The sequence below is a fragment of the Equus caballus genome, chromosome 14 (assembly GCF_041296265.1).
Source record: "Equus caballus isolate H_3958 breed thoroughbred chromosome 14, TB-T2T, whole genome shotgun sequence".
Lineage (NCBI taxonomy): Eukaryota > Metazoa > Chordata > Mammalia > Perissodactyla > Equidae > Equus > Equus caballus.
Genome location: NC_091697.1, coordinates 57,349,615 through 57,371,693, shown reverse-complemented (window position 1 = coordinate 57,371,693; position 22,079 = coordinate 57,349,615). Strand labels below are relative to the sequence as shown.

Sequence of the window (22,079 nt, the reverse complement as noted above, 5' to 3'; positions counted from 1 at the left end):
ACCCTCAACTCGAGGTTGAGGTCACAGTTCTTGGCCTACACCCCCAGCCCCACCCCCTGCCACTTAAAGGCAGCATTGGGGCAAACATCCTAAACCACCGACTGCTTCTAAAAATATGGTGTTTTTGTCAGAGAGCAACCTTCCACTTCCTTCAGACTTTGATCTCCACGCAACCCATGGAGGAGAAGACACACTTACAATAACAGTTTAAAGCCTTCATCTTCCTTTGGGGGCTACCTCTCAAGGGCTTTGAACCCCCAACAGGGTGGTGGCACCCCCATGGTCCTTCTGAGCATGCTCAGATCCATCTGCAGTTGGCTCCAGGATGGGAGCCAGACACAGCTGGTCCTGCCCTCTGTGGGGAGAGGTCTGTCGTCCAGGAGAAAAGTCCAGGACAGAGGGGCTGCTAGGGCACAAACTGGCCATGGAACCCTATACAAGTTTGTAAGGCCCTTTACTGCCTAAACTCTAGAGAGAAAATTAATGCTACAGGATCGGGCTGAATAAATAAGTGCTGGAGCACAGAAATGGGCTGGGGAAAAAGAACGGAGAGGTTAACGCCAACACGGTGCTCGCGCAGAGGAGGCACTCAATAAATGTTTGCTGAACTTTCGATGAATGTTTCTGACCGGTGAGACCAGGAAAATTCTTCCCTTCCTTGCGAGCTGGGCCTTGGCAGGATGCTGAGAGATGGGGATGGAGGTGTCAGGGATTTCCTGGCAAAGGGAGCACGTGAACAAAGGCTCGGCCACACACCGAACAACAAAAGCACAAATCCACACCATATTTGGCAGAGACAGAGCTATGGAAACTCTCCCACCAGCCTTGCAGACATGTGAGCTATTGCTGCCCTGCCGGAAACACAAGTACAGGCAGAAAGAACAGGGAAGGGACGAAAGGATCATCCATGAGCACCTACTGTATGCCAGGCACCATGCTAAGCACCGAACATGCGAGTCCTTGCAACAGACCCAAGCTGTCACTATCCGCATTTACTTTTCCTTCAAGAAAACAGAGCCTCAGAGAGGGGAAGTGTCCTTTGGCCCCAGGTCAGTGACAGAGCTGGATTTGAACCCAGGCATCCCGGCTCCTGATAGATAAGCCCAGCAGGCTCTGCCTGAGGCCTCCGTGCAGGCTAATTCTGTGCTCCCTAAGCGAGACCCTGGTCTTCCTGCTTGGTCAGGAGTGCCCAGGGAGTAACCCCAGTTATTCCCATTTATCTGGGCCTCCTATGGGCCAACCACTCTCTGCTCGCTACCTCATTTAGTCCACCAGCAACCCTTGAATGAAGGGCTGATGTTAGTTACCAAAACCAGATGAGGACACCAAGGTTCAGAGTGGTTACCTCACACAGTTAGTAAGTGGTAGACTGGGAATTTGAACGTGGATCCATCTTACCCCAAATCCTGTACCCCTAACTTTTCTGCAGCCTCTCTGGGTCTCTCCTCCGCCTGGGAATTCCAGACTGTGAGTAATTCAAACATGTCTGAAAAAGTCAAAATCACTATAATTTCCTAAAGACTTTAATAGGGGCAGAACATCTCACTTCAAAACCAAAAATTTATCAGCAAAACTGCCAAGGGGGCTCTGAGTCACTGTCTTGGACTTCTCTCTGTTCTAGAGAGGGAACTGTGGCGGGTGGGGGGTGGTCCAGGACAGGGGCCAGGCTTGGAAGACCGAGGATGGGGTCCCGGCTTTGCCCCTCATGTGCTATTAAATCTGGGATATTGTCTTGACCTTTCTGGACCCATTTCCCTATCTAGAAGATGTGCGGGTTTCTCTGGGTGATCTCCAACACTGATTCTAGATCCTCCCAATTCGTGCCGGTTGCCCCCACACAGAAAGAGCTAAGGTCCTGTACCACAGCACTGATGGACAGTTCAGTAAAATCACTGCCCAGCTTAGGTCATCACAGATTCCCATTCAAGTTACCTCTCCTTGGTTGCAGCCCTTGCCACCTAGCAGGGACCAGCAGAACTGCTGAAATTTCCTTGTCTGGCGGTTCACAGCTTTGACCAGGGTTTGCCAAAGACACCTGCAGCCAAGGCTTCTGCTTCAAGCTAACGCATAATCACCCTTCCAGGGCATAAAGATGATTTATGGATTCCTGACCCTGAGTCATAAATCCACTATCCATCGGCAGCTGCCCAGGCCCTTTGCAAACCTGAATGTACATGTGAGTCATGCAAGCACAGGTGCACCTCGCTTGATAGAGCTGGATGTGGTCTTGAAAAGCTAGATGTAAATGGAACCCATTTCAAACGCCCTGGAGGAGCCCTTAGCTTCTGAGGGTGGGTAAGATGGCTGCCTGTCACTTTTAATCAAGTTGGATTTTCACATATTGGGAGTCCTGAGGTATGGTGAAGAAGGTGTGTGACAAGACTGACACGTGTGCGTGTGTGTCCCCATCTTGGCCACACGTGTCCCATGTGAGCAGTGCCCCCAGAGTTGTGCCGTGGCTATAGTGTGTCCCTAGGGAAAGGGGCCAGGAGGTCCAGGCTGGGCAGGCTGTCCTCCAGGAGGCGGAGCTGAGAATCCCCTCTCAGCCCAAGCCCTTCAGACCTGTAATGGCCCAGGTGGCTGGTGATGTCTTTTCACAGGGCCTGACCAGGCCTCTCAGATGTGGCCTCAGACTTCCCAGACTCGGCAGAAGGCAGTGCTCCAGATCTCCCGTCCGCGCTCCTCACATCAGGCTCACAGCCGTGGGCTGGGTGAGAGAGAAGAGGCCTCTGTGCAGGGCAGAGACCTGCGCCCACAGAGAGGCGGGGGAAGCAGAGGGAGGGCACACCTCCCTGCTCTCCAGAGAGGACTGAGCCCCCCACTGAGGGAGAGACGGCTGCTGGGCCACAACCCTCCGGAGACACATAGAAAGTGGCCACAGCAGCCCCTCTCCTATCCCATTCCCTATTCTGGGAAGCTCTGTGGGAAACTTCTGAACGTCCCTGAGCTGGAATCCCCTCCTCACCTGAGAGTAACAGTTACTTTCCTGCCATCTGCAGCTCCAACCCCACTGAGGTGCCCCAGAGGCCAGGGCTGTGTGAGCCCCGACTGTTGGGGCTGGCAGCGTGGTGCGTGGGCTGCAGCCTCAGCTTGGCTTAATGCAAAGTGGACAGAGCTGAGCGCCGCCTCATCCCAGCAAGCACCACCACTTCCAGGTGGAGCTCTTGGATTCTGCCTGCCGGGGTGCAGGGGTGCAAGTCCCAGTCAGCTCTGGGCCTCAGCCTCCAGGCCGCCTACCTGAGCAGATGGAGGGAGCACCTGACAGATACCTACCCCCGCTCTCCTCTCTTCTCATCAGGATCCAGATGCGGTACTGGAACAAGAGAGGTTTCCCAGTCTGAACTCTGTGGTCAGTTACAGCAGTAGAAGACTGGAGAGACATGAGACGGAGCAGCTGCCTCTGCGCTCCCCACCGAGAGGCCCAAGGCCCCATGCCCTAAGGCCAATGGACAGAGCCGGGAAGAACTGCCCTTGGCCGCAAAGCTGCCATTTCCAGGGCAGAGCACACAGTGGCGGGTCCTCCCAAGGCCACTGCTGGGTTTCTGCCCAGGCTGGGAAGGGCTGGAATAACCCAAGGAGACTTCTACAGTTTTAACCAAGAGCTCCAGGGTTTCCTACACACAGGCTGCACGAACCGGCAGGAGCCCATCTGGGAGCACTAGTCCCTCCAGGAGTCTAGCTTCCTTGCCCAGAATTTCAAAGGGGTTCATGGAACACCGAGAGATGGACCATGAAAAAAGGTACTGTGGTCAAACACAATTGGAAAATTTGAGCTTAAATAAAACCAAATGGGTTTCTTCGGAGCAGAACCTCTCAGAGCCTTTATTTAACATGCTAACATGCATCTCAAAAATCCAAGAGGACAGAGTAATCTGTTTCCCAGATTAAATCTGACCTTTTTCTCATGGATTTTCTCACAAGATGAGGGTTTATTGAAATCATCGGGGGGCCTGCTTCTATACCTGATGCTGCTGCTGACCCCCCAGGGTCCCCAGGGAGCTGGGAGAGGCTGACGAGGCACAGGGACTAGAGCTGTGCTGTCTGGAACACACATGGGGCTATTCAAATTTAAATTAATTAAAATTTAATTTAATTTAAAATGCAGCTCCTTGGTCACACTAGCCCCAGCTTAAGCGCTCAATAGGCACATGTGGCTGGTAGCTACCATATTGGACAGCGCAGAGAACATTTCCATCATTGCGGAGAGTTCTATTGGACAGCACTGATGAGAGTCTCAGAGAGCCTAGGAGAGAAGCCCAGAGCCACACAGTAATTCTAGGAAATCCCAGATCAGCTCTGGGATTCTGCCCAGGCCTGGGAATCTGAGACCCAGCCTCTCTTGAGCCCTGAGCAGCCATGGGGTGCCAGCCCCTGAGTCAGATTCTACCCAAATGGAGCAGAGGCATTTCACTGAGACTAGAGTGAGGGGCACGCTTCCTCTCTCCAGGGCCTGACTCCCACACTCTTGTTCCCTGCCCTTCCCCAGCCCTCACTGAGCTGAATGGGGAAGGAGGGCCTGCATTCCCCACCACCTCACACACACACACACACACACACATGCCCGTGCTCCCCAGAGGAGTCCCAGTCTCAAGGTGCCCTCACTCTCCATGCCAGGTGACAAGGCATCTAAAACATGGCATCTGCCCCAGCCAAGGCTCCAAGCCTACAGCTTGACTGAGCAGCCTTAGCTCTGAGATTTTAGGCAGGTTCCAGAAGCTGTTCTGCCAGGGCTCTCAGCACTATCAATTCCCTAGTCTGGCGGGGTAGGGGACTTTTGGACCACCCAGTCTCCTCTTCATTCGGGCAACCAAGGATACTCTGCTCCCATGCTCCAGCCTTCTTCCAGGCAGATGCCACAGGACTCCCTCCATGTTGGCTATCTGAGAAATGCAGAAAAGTGGTCTGGCTTCCCTAAGGACCCCCAGACTCACTGCTGCTCAGGCCAGTTCTGCTATGAGGCCGTCAGGCTGGGTGGTTGGGGAACTGGTCTGGGGGTTGGCCTCTAGCAAGGCAGTGCCAAAAACTCCTGCCCACTGCCCCCTTGGCACATCTGGGAATAGGCTCAGGCACCACTGGGCTTCTGCTGATTGATGCTTTGGACCTGAGTATTGGACAAGATGCCCCTACCTCTCAGGTCCCTGGAGATTTGAGCCCCACACAACGCCCAGAGCAGCCACCACATCTACTCAGGTCTACTCAGGCCCCTTTTTGCCTATCCTCAGATCTCCAGGCTCCCCTTAAGCCTTCCCTCCCAGGGTCATCTGCCCTACCCCAGGAAAATGGAACCTGGGCCCTCCCCTCCAGGTGAACTGGCTGAGCTGGGAAGCTAATCTCTGTAAGACGCCAAGCCTACAACAATATAGACACTCCATGTGGCTGTCCTGTTCTGCCCAGATGTAGGTCAATGCACACACGGCTGTAGACTGGCCCTGCCCAGAGCTGAGTGCTCAGGAAGTCACAGGGCCTGCCCAATAACACGAAAGCAAAGACCAGTTCTAGCTGCCCATAGCTGGTTCCATTTGGGCCCCAATAAGGCCACCATGTCACATAACTCTGGGGAGCACCATTCCCATTACAGTCCATGTAAATGACGCCTCCCGGAGTTGTGGAATGTAAGCCTAGGTGGGCACATGCAGCAGCCTTGGCTGATGGGGTGGCACCTCCTGAGGAGAAAGCCTCACTGTCTGTACTACATGACAGCATATTCGACCTTTCTCCCCGGGAGCAGCTGTATTAGCAGTCCCAGGGCCTCCCTCTGGGCCTCAGCCAGCATCTCAATGAGGCCAACACAGGGCCTTTAGCAGAGGATAAGGGGCAGCGCAGAGGCCTGGAGCCTCATAGCTCTTCGGCTGTTTCTCTGTAAAGCCATTTGAACCATAGGCATAGTCCTGTCATTCTGTAAGCACTCCTACAAACTCATAAGAAGTCTGACTACCCAAAGGAAAAATGGGCAAAGGACACAGAGGTGACAGATAAGGAACTGAAAAAAATGGCTCTTAAACATGAGAAGACTCTCACCTTCTGTATAATGAGAGAAATGCAAATACAACATGATGCCATCTTCTCTCCTATCCGAACGGAAACGACCAACACGTTTTATAACACTAAGTACTGGTGAGGCTGTGGGGAGCCCAGCACCACCCTAAGTGGGAACTACCCCCACAGAGGACAACTGGGTTATTGCCGTCACAGTTACAAACACACCTCCTTGTTGACCTGGCCTCCAGACACACTTACACATGTGTGAAATGGTGAGTGTACGAAACCATTCATTGGAGCACTGTTTATCACCACAAATATCAGAAACAACCTAAGTCATGATCAAAAGAGGACTGACTTATTTCAGAACGGTTCATGCACACAATGGAATACTCTGCCACTGCTAAAGCAGACTGAGAGCCATCTCCATATACTGATAAGATGTGACCTCCAAGATATGTTGTTAAGTGAAAAAAACAAAGTACAGGACAATATGTTTAATATGCTACTTGTGGCAGGAAAAACAACAAGACGGCAGACATGCCTGTAGAAGCGCAGAGTGTCTCTGAAGACAAACAAGAAAGCAACAGCAATGGCTGCCTCAGGGAAGGGATGAGGGAGGGGGAGAAAAGAAACTTAATTCTCGCTGCATACCTGTTTGTACCTTTTCAAGTTTGTCCTGTTACCTATGTAGTCTTTTCAAAAGATGGCTAAAACGAAATATAATAAACCCCCTTGAGACACCCATTTCCCATTTCCCTGCCCTCAGGCTGGTCCAAGCTCTACCCTCTTATAGATTTTGCCCAAATTGCTTGTTTCTCTCTGACCCCAGAAGGCCCTTGCAGATAACAAGGAGCCAGCCCCCTGGAGCTCAGCCTCTGTCTTTCCAAGGTCCCCATACAGACTCAAGGTGCTGGCTGCAGGATCAGGTGGAGGAGTAGGGGGTGCTGCCCACCTTCAGGGAAAAGAGGCAAGGCCAGAAGCCAGAGCATTCATTTCTCCTTTTCTTTCAGCATTCAGATTTCCACAATTGACTTTTGTTCCCCCATTTTTTTAGTTGTGGTATTTAAGAACACACAACATAAAGCTTACCATTTGAAATGTACCGTTCAGTAACATTAAGTCTATTCACATTGTTGTGCAACAGATCTGTAGGACTTTTTCATCTTTCAACACTCTCTGCCCCTGTGAAACTCTGTGCCCACTGAACACTGACTCACCCTCCCCTGCCCTCCAGCCCTTGGCAACCGCCTTTCTCTATTCTGCTTCAATGCCAAACGCATTCTTGATCCCCTCTGGGAAGACAGGCCCGGACCAAAGTTCCCAGTGGGGCTTGGCAGAGCGCGTACCTGTCCTTCGGAGCGCAGGCAAATCCATCCTGCTCTCCACAGAGGCGGCCTAGCTTTGAGGCTGAGAGCATGGACATTCTGGCTCTCCGTTGACAGGGCTGTATATCACGGAACAAGTTTCAAGCTATTTCCAGCTCAGTAAAATGGAGACTCACTTATAATAATGGTACTTCCTCTCTGAAGGACAGTACGTTGGGTGAGTAGCCTGGCCTATAGTATAGGCTCAGCAAATGCTAGCTTCGATCAACATTATCACTGGAGAAGCTCAGATCTTAGCGCCAGTTCTCCAGATCCATGCATCCGTGCATCCATCTGCCCATCCATCTACTGCCCGGGACTGACGATGCTGTTTGTGAAGCAGGCCCTGTCCTGTGCAACAGGGAAGGGCTGAGGTCAGAGCCTTCACAGGCCCTTGACAAATGTTCCCAGAAGAGAGAGGGGTAAGTGTCTAGGTCACCACAAATCCTCAGGAAAATCCCTGCACTCAGAAGTTCCTAACCTGGGGTCTATGGAATTGGATGCAGAACTGGGCAGATGTGAATGTCTTTCCTGAGAAAGGGTTCCTACTTTCATCGGATCCTCAGAGGAGCCACAATCCAACACAAGTTCAGAACTTCCTCCACCTGGTAGAGGTACCTGAGAGCTTCTGGTTGCCTTGGCCCATCCTGTATCCCCCTCCTTGCAAGGTGGCTCCCTGCCAGGCCTGACCACCAGACCCCAAGCCCACACAGAGCACAGCCCAGGCTCTGGACCAGGAGGACATGGGTCTGGGGTGACTCGTTTGTAAGCAGTGAACCAGTGTGAGTGTGAGCCAGAGTGAGCTTCACACCACTCTTCCAGGCCCTGCACCAGCCATTGCTGAAGAGGGTTGCTTCCAATGGTGCTGGAAAAGAGCTGCGGGAGAGAAGATGTGGCGGTGAGGGAAAATATCCACTGTGCAGCCCATGTCTTGTCAAATCACAAAACAGCATACTGTGCAGTCTCCGTTTCATAAAAAAGCAAAAATGTATAGGTGCATAGAAAAGAAAGTCTGGGAAGAAGTACACCAAAAGCTTAACAGGGTTTAACCCTGGATATTGGAATTATAATTATTTTATCTTATTTTCTACAATGAATATATGTTATGTTTGAACTCAGTGGTTCTCAACTGGGGGTAATTCTGTCCCTGAGGGAACATCTGGAGTCACTTTTGGTGTCACAACAGTGGGGGCAGGGGTGCGTGTATGCCACTGGCATCTAGTGGGTAGAGGTCAGTGATGTTGCTAAACATCCTACATTGCACAGGACAGCCCCCCACAGCAAAGAATTATTCAGCTGAAAAGGTCAACAGCGCCAAGATTGAGAAACTCTGAGAAAAACATCAGCACTTACTCGAACAGAGAGACAGTGGTCAGGAGGCATGAGGCACAGCAGGCCAATTTAGCCTGTCCCACGGCCTGAGCGGCAGTCCCTTCTCACCCTCCCCACCATGTTCAGATAGACATTTATGGCTCTCCTGCAGGCAAACAGAAGCCTGGCCACAGGCCTGGCAGCCCGCTTTCAGGAAGCTGTGAATTTCCTGGGACCCAGCCCACAGCTAGAGGTTCATGGTGCCCAGAATACAGTCTCACCAGCATCACCATTTTCACCTCTACCCAAGGCACATCTCTGTCTAATAAAAAGACATCACACAGATTAGCACTGACTGTCAGGACCCTTAACTTCGCTGCCATCAATGAAACCCTCAAGTACTCAAACATCCTGTTCCCAACATTTTGACAGTGGCCTCCTGTTTTCTCTTGGAAGGAAACCCAGGCTGGATTGATTAACAAATACAATCATTAGTTAACCTCAGAAATGGGTTTTGAAATTAATTTACAATAAAAGAAAAAGTCCATGCTAAATAATCTCTCTAATTATATGGTAAGAACTCAGAATGGAAAACATTCAGGAACACAAAAGGCCTAAGCGAGCTCATTAGCTGTTTGCCTCTGAAGTATCTCTATGGCAACTCACTGAGGGTTGTGGAGGGGGGAGGTTTTTAAAATCAGATCATCAAGAACTTCACCCAGGACAGCCACAACACAAAGCTCTTTTAAATAAATCTTCGGATGATGAAACGGTGAGGGTGTTGTTTCCAGTCACAGCTGGGCACGGGCACAAGGCAGCCACCTCTTCCTGGAAGCAAGGGCCCCCTTCTTCTCACCCTGGAGAGGTCATTCCAATGGCTCAAGGGTGCTTGGCCCCTGCTCTGTACATCTATGTTGGAGGGGCTGCTGGCGATAGGGCCTGGTGCTCCTCTGAGCTCCTGGGGAGGACAGGGGCAGCAGTGTATGTCCAGAATGAGGCCGACAGCCAAAGAAGGAGGCAGGTGTCTCATTTTCCCTGCAACGGTGGCTCAGGTTCCTGGGGGCTTTCTCACTGCGGCCCTCACAGGACAGGTCTTGCCAACACAAGGATTCTTTTTTCTTGGACCAATCCTGTGCCAGCCTCTGACACTGCTCCCCTCTCACCGTCCAACCCTCTGTGCCTAGACAGGTGGTGGTGCCCTGTGTGGCCCTGACCACCGGCCTCATCTTCATCATATGTCACATGAAGATCCTTGGCCTCAGGCTCTTGAGGTTTCCTGCATGGGCTTGTCCTTGGAGCTATCTGCAGCCTGCACAAGGAGGGGGTTAATGTCGAGGTGACCAGGGCCAGCCCAGCGCCTACCCTTATCCTTCGAGGCTCACCCAGAGGGACTGAGCCACTGGGGAGGGAACGAAGTCCAAAGGGGCCAAGTTTTAGTCCATAAGGGACAGGAAAACAACCCAGCTGGGCTGCACAGGATTCAAAGTTGTGTTTGAGGGCCTGTGATTCCAGAGCCTACGTCTGTTCAGGAGCAGCGGGCAAGACAGGACGGACTCCAGGCGCCCAGACTGTAGCACGATGAGCAAGGAGGTCAGGCACTGCAGGGGCTGCCCCAGGGAGGGGGTGAAGCTCTGAGGCAGAGGAGAAACAGAGACAGAGCCTGACAAAGAGAAGAGGAGAAGGTGGGAGGGCAGGGAGCGGAGGAGGCAGACGGGCAGGAAAGAGAGACCTTGTTGAAACTTACCGGCTCGGGGCTTATGTGCTTCAGGTTGAGCCCAGACTCTCAGAAGGAGGGCTTTTCAGGGGACTGTAATCTGGGCCACGGGAAAAAGCCAGCATCTGTCAGGGCCTCACTTGGGAGACTGTTCTGGTCTGGCCTCTGGTTGCCAAGAATTGCCCCTCAATGAGACTGGCCCTTTAACTTCCCAGAAGTTAAAGCCCTCCTGCTTCCCAGGGCCCTGGTGGCCCCCTTTGGGGATAGGTCAGGAGGCTGGAGCGGGGTGGACATGAGGTCCCTCTCACCGCTTTTCTCCCCGCTTCCCCCATCAGCTCATCTGAACAGCCTGGCACAGCCCGGGTGGAGCAGGGCATCATGCCTATGGAGTCTCAGGGGCTCTGTCAGCTGCTAAACAGGCCCCCATCCCCTCCCTAGAGACAGCCTCTCCCAACCACCTTCCTTTTCTCACCAGAATCCAGGCCCAGGGGTTGAGGCCCAGTGGGAAAGGGGCTGTCCCTCATCTCCCAGGCCTTGCTAGTACAGCCTGGCTCCTTGGCTGGCCCTGGGTCTATCTAGCAGGCTCTGTGTGCCCAGCCCTGAGCCTAGGCCATAGGTGGAGAAAACAGAAGAAGCAGGATGCTTTTTATTTGTTAATTTAGATTTTATGTCCCACCCACTTCTCACAAGGATTCGAGGCCCCTGGGGAGTACTAAGTGTCCAGAGGTACAGACCCTAGCAGAGGCGGGGCAGGATTCCAGGAGGAAGAGAGGGTGGCAGTGGATCTGTTTGAGCTCAGGGATCTGCCTGGTGCAAGCTGGGTCGAGGATTTTCTGGCAGGCACAGGCCAGCCAAAGCCAAGTCCCTTTCACATCTTACCCAGCGCTAGGCTTTGAGGGCACCCTTTCGTTTGCATATCATTTGCATTCTATTTGTGTGTGAGGCAAAGGATGGAAAATCCCCCCCAACACTGGGCCCCAAGATTACAGTCCCTAATGCTTTCCTCCCATAGCTGCAGCAGCCGGCAGCAGACAGGGGGTCCTGCCCGTGATCTGGGCCTCCTGCCTCAAGGTGGCAGCTGCTCTGAAGGTGGTGACAGCAGCAGACACAGGCCTCACAAAACAAGACTTTCACATGTGACTCACACACTTAGGACCAGAAGCAAAATTACAGTGTGAAAACCAGAGCCGCCTGAGCCTTCTCTGGGGAATCCCCTCCAGCTCACTCTCTGTTTCACTCCTTTAAAAGGCCCTGGCACAGCCCAGGACTCTGGAACCCTCCAGGAAAGTTCCATGCTCTCCCAGGTATAGTGGGCAGGCGCCATGCCACCCAGGCTGGGTCCCCTGATGCTCTCTCTTGGGAATCTAGGTCTCGGAAAGTATGTCAAAGAAGAAAAATAGGCAGAAATGAATTCATCCTGGGGGTGGGGGTGTTTCACAGATGGCAGAGCCCCGAGATTCTGCAGACATGATGCCCTGCTCCACCCTATCTGTGCCAAGCTGTTCAGACGAAAGGATGAGCCAACGAGAGAAGTAGGGAGGAAGGTGGTGAGTGGGACCCCATGGGCCCCCAACCTCCTTACCTATCTCCAACTGCTCACGCCTCTGAGCAGTTGCTGTCTTTCAGGCCCCAGGGCTGCTCCACGCTCTTTTTTTCCCCAGCCTGGCTCCCTCCTTCCAATCTCTTCTGTGAGTCATCCCACATCCTTCCAATAAACTCCTGCTCTGCCCAAGACCACCAAAGCTGATTTCTGTTGCTTGCATCTAATCCCATCTGGCGCATTCCTCACCATGGCAGGACGCCCTGAAGTCCTTAGCAAAGGCCACCGTCAGCTCCTGACACAGCCCTGGGTTTTCTGCCACCCCCAAGTTCAAACCACTTGTCAGCTACCAGTGGCCTGACCTTGGGGAGGCACTTCCTCCCTCTGGGCCCCTTCTTCTCTCAACCGTAAAATGAAGCTGCTAATTAAGAAACATAGGATTGGAGTAAAGATTAAATGAGATAAGGGAGAACTGACATATGAGCGGAGACTCAGCAAACCTTAATTTCCTTTAATTGTCATATTTCTTTGCAATTACACCAACTTTCTATCAATTCTTCTGATCACTTTATTTTATTATTATTTTCATTGTTATTGTTAGAAGCAAGAATAACATGGTGCCCTCACACATTACCCTGTGAAATAGCAAAGCAGTCATTATTCCCCACTTTTCGGAGAGGGAAACTGAGACCCAGAGAGAGCCATCCAGAAGGTAGGCTCCCAAGTTGGACTCTCTGGGCTCAAATCCCATCCCCATCACTAAAAAGCTGCATGACCCTGGCCAAGTGACTTGTCTTCTCAGCATCTCTGTTTCCTCATCTGTAAAATGGGGGCAGTAAGGGCACCTGCCTCATGGGCTGGGTATGAGATAACACCGAGGAATTATTACTCACTTTTTTGGATACAATAATGGCTTTGTGGTTTTGTAGGAAAATGTTCATAGTTTTAGAAATACACTCTAAAGCATGCAAGGATGAAATCACATGATGTCTGGGATTTGCTTTACAATAGTTAATTAAAAAGAGAGAATGTGGGGCCCGCCTGGTAGCACAGCGGCTAAGTTCACGGGCCACACTTCAGCGGCCGGGGATTCACCGGTTCCGATCCCTGGTGCAGACCTACGCACCGCTTATCGGGCCATTCTGTGGCAGGCATCCCAGGAATAAAATAGAGGAAGATGGGCATGGCTGCTAGCTCAGGGCCAGTCTTCCTCAGGAAAAAGAGGAGGATTGGCAGCAGATGTTAGCTCAGGGCTAATCTTGCTCACCAAAAAAAGAAAAGAGAGAGCTAGAAAAAGTAAGAGAGAGAGAGAGGGAGGGAGGAAAGACGAATGAAGGGAATGAAAGTAGGAAGGATGGTAGGAAGGAAGGAGGGAGGGAGAGAGGAAGGGGGAGGAGGGAGGGAGAGAAGGAAGAAACAGAGAGGGAGGTGGGAGGGAGGAAAGAAGGAAGAAGGGAAGGAAGGAGGGAGAGAGAAGTGAAACAATTGTGAAATTGGGGTGGTGGGATACACGTGGGATCATTATACTATTCTCTCTATCTTTGTTTGAGATTTTTTCATTTAAAAAAAGCCCACGGGCCTCATGGAGCCGTGGCTCGCCTGTGCTGGTGCACAAGAGGCACTCAGTAACCCTGAGACAACTTGTTACTGCCATTATCCTTGTGAATGTCCTGCCAGCCTGGGCAGCTGAGCCAGGGTAGAGCTGGGACTCCTGAGCCCTAGGGGCACTCTCAGGGACCCCTTGTACCGCCCCTCACTGTGGGGCCTCACCAGCTGTGTGCCACAGCTCTGTCACCAACACAAAGGCTGGGCTCAGGCACAGGGATCAGGAACGACTGGAGGCTGCCAGGCTCTCACACAGCCTGTCACCCCCAGCCCATGGGAGCAACTTTGCTCTGAAAGACCCCCTTCTGAGGCTCAGTTGAACCAGCACATCTGGCCACCAGGTCTGCTCCAGAGCCCAGGTGAGAACTCTGTCACAGCTCCCTGATGACTGAGGGAGATGAGTCCTGCCAGTGAGACCCAGTGCCCATCCTGTAGCATCCAGTGGTAGTAGGTGGTCGGGGGAGGCAGGAACCCAGTGTCCAAGCATCACCCTCCTGACGCCCCACCCCTGCAGGTCAGACACAGCCTCTTCCAGAGCCAGCCACCAGGGGGTGCCAGTGCGCAGTCCCAGCGCTGGGCAGCAGAATCATGGCCAGTCCGGATTCCGCAGGAAGGAGGCAGGGCAGCGAGTGAGGGAGTGAACTGCCTGTGACTGAGGAAGCTCCCAAGCCCCACCCTACCCCAAAGTGTGTATTTCCACCTGCATTTTTTGTAATGGTTTATAATGGTTTATTTTTTATTACAAAAGCAACTCATGCTCAATAGACTAAATGTGTCCTTTGGATTTTTGTTTGTTTGGTTGGTTTTGCTACATGTTTTGAGATTTCCTGAGCTTAGCGCAGATGGCTTCTAAATACTTTGGGCTATGAAGTAGAGGAAGGCACTCAAACAGGCTTTGAGTCGCAGGCAGGTCCCTGCCTCTCTGGGCCTCAGTTTCCCCTGTCCACATGTTTGGGAGTCCCAGTGATCTGAGTCTCTCTGAGCTCTAGGGGTCTGGCTTTCCTCCATGCTCTGCGCTGGTCCTGAGGTGGGATGGGGGGTGGGGGGATCACCCTCCAACCTCCCTGTCTCCTGTCTCCCATGTTCTTTGGTGTGTAGTTCTGGCACCTCCTCCACGGACCCTCCCTGACCACCCTGATCCTCACTCTTTCCTCTTCTCTGAGGACCTACACAGCCTAGATTCTGCCGTCTAGGGCACTTAACGATGCTAGGCCCTGGTCCACAGAGCATAAGTCTCTGACTTCCCCTCGACACTCACCCATTCTCTGGGGGCTCTGGCACTGGCAGTGAGCATGACAGGCCCAGCCCTCCCAGCTCTGGTAGCATAGCTCAGCTCCCCGCTAGCCTGCAAGCTGGTGCCCGGGCTCCCTGGGGACTTTCTGTAGGTACCCAGCAAAGGCCAAGACAGCATTTCCCACACTGGGGTGCAGGCATGCTGCGGGTCTGTCTCACGTGCAAGTCCCAGTCATCAACGAGGTCGAAGTGCTTTCCTCTGCAGATCTGAATCTCATCCTCGAGCACAAAATGAAACGTTAGCTCTCAGCCACACACAGAGGAGAAGTTCAGGCACCAGCCAGGTCCCACCCTGACTGTTTTGTAGAGGGAGGAGCTGGGGCCAAAAGCTTTGGGACTTCTGTCCCTCCCCAGTTTGGGGTCCTGAGTGTGGGGCTGAGCAGGAGGCAGGGAGCATTTCTCTGGTGCCATGGCAGAGGCAGGAATTCAAGTGACTCTCTGAGAGCCTGGCAGTTCTCAGCTCTGCAGTCCTGCCCTCCCAGAAACCAAGCGCCCAGCAGTGGTCCCACAGTCAGGATGGAAGGGCCATCCCAGCCCAGGGTCCTGCAACTGGGAATGCATTGCAAAGAGCCAGTCACTGTGGCTCAGTTTGCTGCAACTGAAGAAACCCCACCCAAACCGGAGAGGCTGTGGATTTCAGAAGGGGAGTTTTTGGCCACAGACGTGGTCCCACAATGACTCAGGATGAGTAGAGGGGCCCCACGAAAGCCTTTTCCCATCCTGTGTCTTGTCAGGATCTGCCCTGCACCTATTTTCCCAGGGCACTGCAGGCCCCCAGAAATCTGGTGACTTGCTTGCAGTCAGTGGGCTCAGCTGTTCTAGAAGCTTCCCTCAGCAGTGCGGCAACCCTGAGAGATGGAGAGTGTTGGAGGGAAGAAGGGATGAATCACGGCACAAGGAGGCCTGCATGTGCAGGGCTGGAGGTGCCACAGCTCCCACTTAGAACAAGAAAGAGAATCCCAGTTCACAGGGTACCCTCTCCCTCAGATGCTGACCTCAGGGCTGGGTCCACCCTGGAGCGCCTCAGGCTTGCCGGGGCAGGAGCAGGGAGATGAGGGATGGAGCGGGAAGTTGCTTTTAAACCAGCCCCCCACCTACGTCCTGCTTCAGCATCTTCCAAAACCCTGGGCTGAGAGAAGTTCTAAAATTGTAAAAACAAAAGACAATGCTTGACCAGAAGGGGAAACCCTTTAAGATGTCAGTAATAATACAGCAGCGAGCAAAAAGTAAAAACAGCAAAGCTGACGAGGAAAACCGCAGCCGTCAGCGGAGGGCCACCATGACCCAGGGTAAGGCGGCACACTTTCACCCCACGGGGTGGAGGCTGGCTTCGTGGAGTTGGCCCGCTACCCTGAGACCCCAGCGCAGCTCCAGAGGCTGGAGGTGTGAGGAGGGGGACCCTGAACCGTTCTCTGACGCTCTCTCTCCAGGAAACGCAATGCTGTTGCCCCGAATGAGGCAAAGCTCTCATGTGCCACCTTTGGGACAGAGACTTGGACCCACTTCCCTGGCAGAGAGCTCCCGAGGGCATAGGCCTGTCTATTCTGGTACCCAGGAGGGCTGAGGAAGAACTTGCTACGTGAATAAATGATCCTCGGCATCCGTGAGCCCAGCCCCACCCCCCCATCAGAAGCCCTGGAGGCTGTGACTCTGGCCCCCTGGTAGTCGATAACACCATCTCCCCTGAGGGTTTCTGAGGAGCATTTCTGTGCCAGAGGAGGCCACGGGGGGCCTCCACCAACTAGGGGTTCCTTCTGCCCCCCAACCCTCCTCACACAAGGAAGGAGGAGCCGTCTCTGCAGGCTGCAGAGCTAGAGTTGATTTGCAGCCCTGAGACCCGAGTTTGAGCTGTGTGACCTTGGGCGAGTCACTTCCTCTCGACGTGCCAGTTTCCGCATCAGTAAAGCTGGGTTAAAAGACCTACCTCTCTGGGTTGTTGTGAGGATCAGAGGAGATTACAGACTAGACGGAAGGAGGTTTTTGGGGTTTTTTTCCCCTGTTTTCTTTTTTGTTTTTTTCTTTTCCCCAAAGCCCCCCAGTACATAGTTGTGTATTCTAGTTGTAGGTCCTTCTGGTGGTGCTATTCGGGACGCCGCCTCAGCATGGATGGATGAGCGGTGCCATGTCCGCACCCAGGATCCGAACCAGCGAAACCCTGGGTCGCTGAAGCAGAGCGCGCGAACTTAACCACTCTGCCATAGGGCTGGCCCCTGGAAAGGAGTTTCGTAGACAGTAAAGTACAGTGCAAGTGTCCACTGTCCAGTATCTAGTGCATTCTTGAGTCCAACAAATATTTATTAGACATCCACTTTCTGCCAGGCCCTGGCTCAGCCCAGGGGACACAGTCAGGAGCAAGACAGAGAGAAGTCCTGCTGGGACGGAAGAGAAAATGGGAGTGAGCAGGACACCCAGGACCTACAGCCCCACCCACATCCAGAGAGTAGGGAACCCAGGTCTCCCAGCTCCTGTCCCTTGTCCCTGGAGGCTGTCCGGGGTGGCCTGGCACCCTCAGCAGTGTCACTGCCAAGGCAAACACAGCCAGCCCAGAACTCTGGTTGCTTCCAGGACCCCATGAGGGAGGTTACTCAGATGGAGGAAGCAGGGCTGCAGTTTGTAATCGGAATCACCCAGCAACATTTCCACAAATTAGTCAGAGAGCTCTCCCCCAGGCAGCAGCCAGGAGACGGGCCTTCTGCCTCAGCAAGGCGGAAAGAGTGGGGGAGCCCCCTCTGCCCTCTCCTGCCCGCTAATCTGTTGTTGCCCTACTCCGGTGGGCGCTTGACCTCCCAGGAGAGGCCACCAACCCCCCCCGCCCCCAGCAGAGCTGAGGGGTTAAGAGCCCAGATCCCGAAGACAGACCATCCTAAGTTTAACCCAGCTCTGCCTCCAACTCGCTGTGTGACCTTGGGCAAGGAACTTGACCTTCTTGATTCACTTTCCCTAATAACAGTATTTCAACCTCTTTAGGCTGTCACCATCACTAAACATGGTGATGAGGTAAAGCCCCTTACATAGAACTAAGCTAGGCATAGGTCAGTTGCTCAATTTTTATCTATTTAACAAATACTTATATGGTGCTTCCTATGGACCACAAACGATAATTCACTTAATCTTCACAAGAGCCCAGTGAGATAGGTATTATTATCATTCCGTCTTACAGATGAGAAAACTGAAGCACAGAGAGGTTAAGTGACTTGTTCAAAGTCACAGAGCTACTAAGTGGCAGAGCCAAACTTGAAACCCAGGCTCTCTCCTCTTCTGCTTCTTCTCATCTTTCATCTTCCAGCCCCTGGTTTTAGAAGTTGAAACAAGTGAGCGGAGGCTAATGTAAGAATAAGACCCCTCCTACCACCAATCTGTCCTCCTCGACCCCAGCAGGCTCGAGGGGGCTGCCTGGGCACAGAACAGACTCAGGCTTCATGCAGCCAGCCACTGCACTAAGCTGCCTCCCCAGAAAGCTAAGATTGTTGTTACTAAAGCCCATTAAGGTCAGTCTGTTACAGCAACCCCCGCTCCCCTCCAGCCTCCAGCCCCAGTGCAGAGCCAGAGGGTCTGAGCCTCTGCCCTCACACTCACCTCAGAGCCTGCTGTTGCTCAGCGGGCTGCAGCGGGCTCAACTGGACCAAGTGAGGGGCAGAGCCACACAGGAAGTACAAGAGACTGCCCACGGCCTCGGAGGAACCTGGAGGGCAGAAACTCCCCCTCAGCGGCTTCCCTCCCTTGGGAGCCCCCAGCCTCTGCTCGCACACCTCTGGTAACAGGGAGCTCACTGCCTCTGTCGGCAGCCCGGGCAGGCCACGGTTGGCCAGGTCTGACTGGTAGATGAGCTTCCTCAAGCCGAGATGAAATCTCTCCGTGTAATTTCCTCCCATTAGTCCTGTCTCTGCCCTCAGGCCCCAAGGGCCAGCCAGCTCCCTCCAGCCTGCAGACATCTGGAGATGGCCATCTCTTGGCAGGAGGAGTCTGCACTCAGGCTGAACACTCGGTGGCCTCTACCTGGCCTCAGAAGACAGGGTTCCTGGAGCCTTCCCCACCCTGGTCCCCGCTCTCCACCCACAACTAGCAGGACTGCAGGATTGCAGGGAGAGCCTCTGCTAAGCATCTCTGCTCGGCGCTTCGAAGAGCCTGGTCTCCCACTCAGCCCTGCTGGTGGGGAACGATAATAATAATTGACACTGGTCGCCACTTAACAAGTACCTCCTGTGCACTAGACACTGTGCTAAGCGCTTTACAAGCAGAAACTTATCCCATCTTCCCGGCTCTTTGAGACAAGTATTATTATTGCCCCCACTTAACAGATGCGGAAACGAAGGCTCCAAGAGGGAGGTGACTCGCGCTAGATCCAGCCCACAAGGAGTAAGTGGAGATGCCCTAGTCCACACACAGGTTGTGAGTTTCAAGCCCAGCTCTGGACCACCAGACGCCAATGACAGCAGTCGAGGGAGAGGAGACTCATCCACAGGAAACAGACAAAACAGCTCAAGAGAAGTTGAATGGCTTCCAAAGGCACTGGAAGTCTGGAAGGGAGAAAGATCCCTGTGGACATGGTTGGCTGGAAGGCTTCCTGGATGAGGGAGAGGCCAGAGATGAGCCTTGCCAAAACCAGGCATCTCAGACACTGCAGAATTCCCGACTGACAAACCAACGGGAATAGCCCCCGGGAGCTTGAGGAACTGAGTTGGGTTAGACCTTCACACAACAGCTCCATCCCATTGGCAGCAGGCATCTATTAAGCACCACAGTATGCTTGGTCTATGTTAGCACTCCACAAGGGCACAGATGAAGGATCTACAATCCTGAGAAGCTGAGCATCCAGTAGGGCAGCAGTGAAGCCTAGTGAGAGCTATGATGACCAGCTTGGGGTTCAACTATTGTCAATTTCCCTCTCATCAGGGACACAAATTGGAATATGTTTTGGATAAGGAGGGGCACTCCCTGCCTTCTGAAACCAGGGATACCAGCATTCCCCAAAAGACTTTCAGAGGAACCATATTCTTTGGAAAATCATACATGGAAAAATAGTTTTATGGTCAAATAAGTTTGGGAGACACTTGGCTAAAAGAAGCTAGACAAGATTTCTCTGGTGCAGGACTTCTCAGAGTCCTTACTGGTGTGTCCATTGGGGCTCGCACAGGTCCTCTTCAAGTGCCCCCTGCCCACTGTGTCCTGTTGCTCCTCTCCCTGCCACCCAAGCTTCTAGAAATAAGACAGGGCACTCTCCATGGGCACTGAGCCAGGAAAGCCTTGAAGCCCAGAGCAAGATGGTGGATTACGCATCCAGGCAGTCTGTTCTAGGAGAGGGTGAAAACAGAGAGAGCCAGTGTCTGGGGATGGGTACTTGAGAGGAATTGTCCCAGGTGGTGGGGTGGGGGAACGGTGGGAACTGGGACATGAAGATGTGCCATTCTGAGCAAGGTTCAATAGATGGCCAAACCCTTCCCCAGGATCCTGGCTCACCTAGCCCCCAGAGACCCTATGGGGTCAAAATCCACCATAACGCACAGTATGGCTGCTACCCCACCTGATGAACACCCTATCCTCTCAAATCCTACTTGTCTCTTATGCTGACCTTCTTCCTCCAGGAAGCCCTTCCTGACTGCCAGGTTGTGTGCCATGATGTGCATACAACAGCCATGTTTCTGAACCCCTGGCTCCTAGAAGCTCTATTTGGCCTTATGTCCTCCATAAGATGGCAAGTTCCTTGAAAGCAGGTACTGGGCTTGCTACTTCCTCCCCAGACTCTAAGTGATCACTGCTGTGAATTATTCACGCATCCATCTATCCATCCATCCATCCATTTATCCACCCGTCCATCCATCTATTCAGTTATCCATGCAAACATTTGTGAGCACTGCCATTTGCCAGCTCTGTGTCAAGCCCTAGGGATAAGCAGCAAAGCCCTTACAGCCCTGTCTCAAAAACAGACACCCAATGTAGTCTCCCAGCAAGACATTCCTGTGTCAAGGTGTCTGGGGCTGTCTCCACGCCCCAAACACGACTTAATGTGGCCACACTCCTCTGTGAAGCTGCAGGCAACTCCCACCTGGATGTTTGGTCTCAGAATCCCCCACTTCTTGTTGCACTTGCGATGCCTCTCGTCTCTCATCCCTGGTCTGGTCTCATTGCTGTGGGCCTCTCCTGCATCCTTGGAACTAGGTAAGGGGCACTAGGCCCGGAGAAGGCAGAGGACTTACTTGAGTTCCCCCGGCAGTTCACCCAGGTGGAGCAGGGATCGGAACACAGGCCTCCCACCACCAAGCTCTTAGGAGACCAGTGCGCCCTGGTGACACGGTGCTTGGCAGACAGCAGCCACTCCCAGCTTGCCTTTGCTGCTGACACCTTGGTGCCTCAGACTCCAGACACTTTCCTGTGGAAACCCAGGGCTATTTATTCCTCTTGGCAAATGACTCCCAGCCCCAGTCACTGGGAACAATGGCTGGCACCGTGTGGGAAATTAGCCCATGGGAAACTGTCCTAACAAGCCCTCTGAACCTGTGGGACAGTTCTTTGTAATCTTACCACCACACCCCTCAAGCCAATTTGGCCAAACTTCCTTGGGGTTTCATCAGGAATAGGTAAATTCTAGCTTTATTATTAAATTTTTATTTTAAGAGCAATTTTTGGTTATTGCATAAAATCGGGGGTGGGGAGAGAGAACCCACACAAGATTATAAAGAAGGAAGAAAAGACCTCAAACCCTTCTTGCTTCGTTTTAAAGACAGCTGCCTGGTACCTGACCCAGGGTAGTTACATCACAGCAATTGTGTGTCTGTGCCATTCTGCAAGCCACAACTACCCACATGCACACACATGGACACACAAGCACAAACATGCAGGGAAACTACAGAGTTTCCAGAGAGCAAACTGTGTTTCTAGTAACAAACCACAGTCTGACTCTAGAACGTGTGACCAGGCTTTGCCCTGAGAGAGAAGGCTCCACGGGAAGTGTCCCTGCCCAGAGCCGGCAGCCCAGCCTCCTGGCGGCGGTGGGCAAGCCCCAACAGGATGCCAGGCGGGCCGGCGGGCGGGAAGAGACGCCACTCTGAACCTCTCCCCGTTGTAATTTACCAAATCCATCTGGGGCTCCTTTGAGTCGCCTTCTGCAAATGCCACATTTCAAGGGTCTCCCTGTTAGAAAAGGTCAGAGAGTTCACGCGGGCTTTTCATGTTAAAGGAACTTGAAAGAAAAGGAAAGGAAATGTGTGTTTTCAGCCTCAGCTGTGATTAAGTGGGCTCAGGCCATGAGAACATTTAGATGATTTACATGACG

At 52.9% G+C, this 22,079-nt stretch overlaps 1 protein-coding gene across 1 annotated transcript in view; it reads right to left on the bottom strand.

Annotated features, from left to right (window-relative positions):
- VDAC1 (voltage dependent anion channel 1) overlaps nt 1–21,172 on the bottom strand; it is a 101,787-nt gene extending 80,615 nt beyond the window's left edge. The window contains exon 1 of the mRNA XM_070234338.1: nt 21,004–21,172. The gene's annotated coding sequence lies outside the window, so the exon portion shown is untranslated. The remainder of the gene's footprint in view (nt 1–21,003) is intronic.
- Between the last annotated feature and the right edge of the window lie 907 nt (nt 21,173–22,079).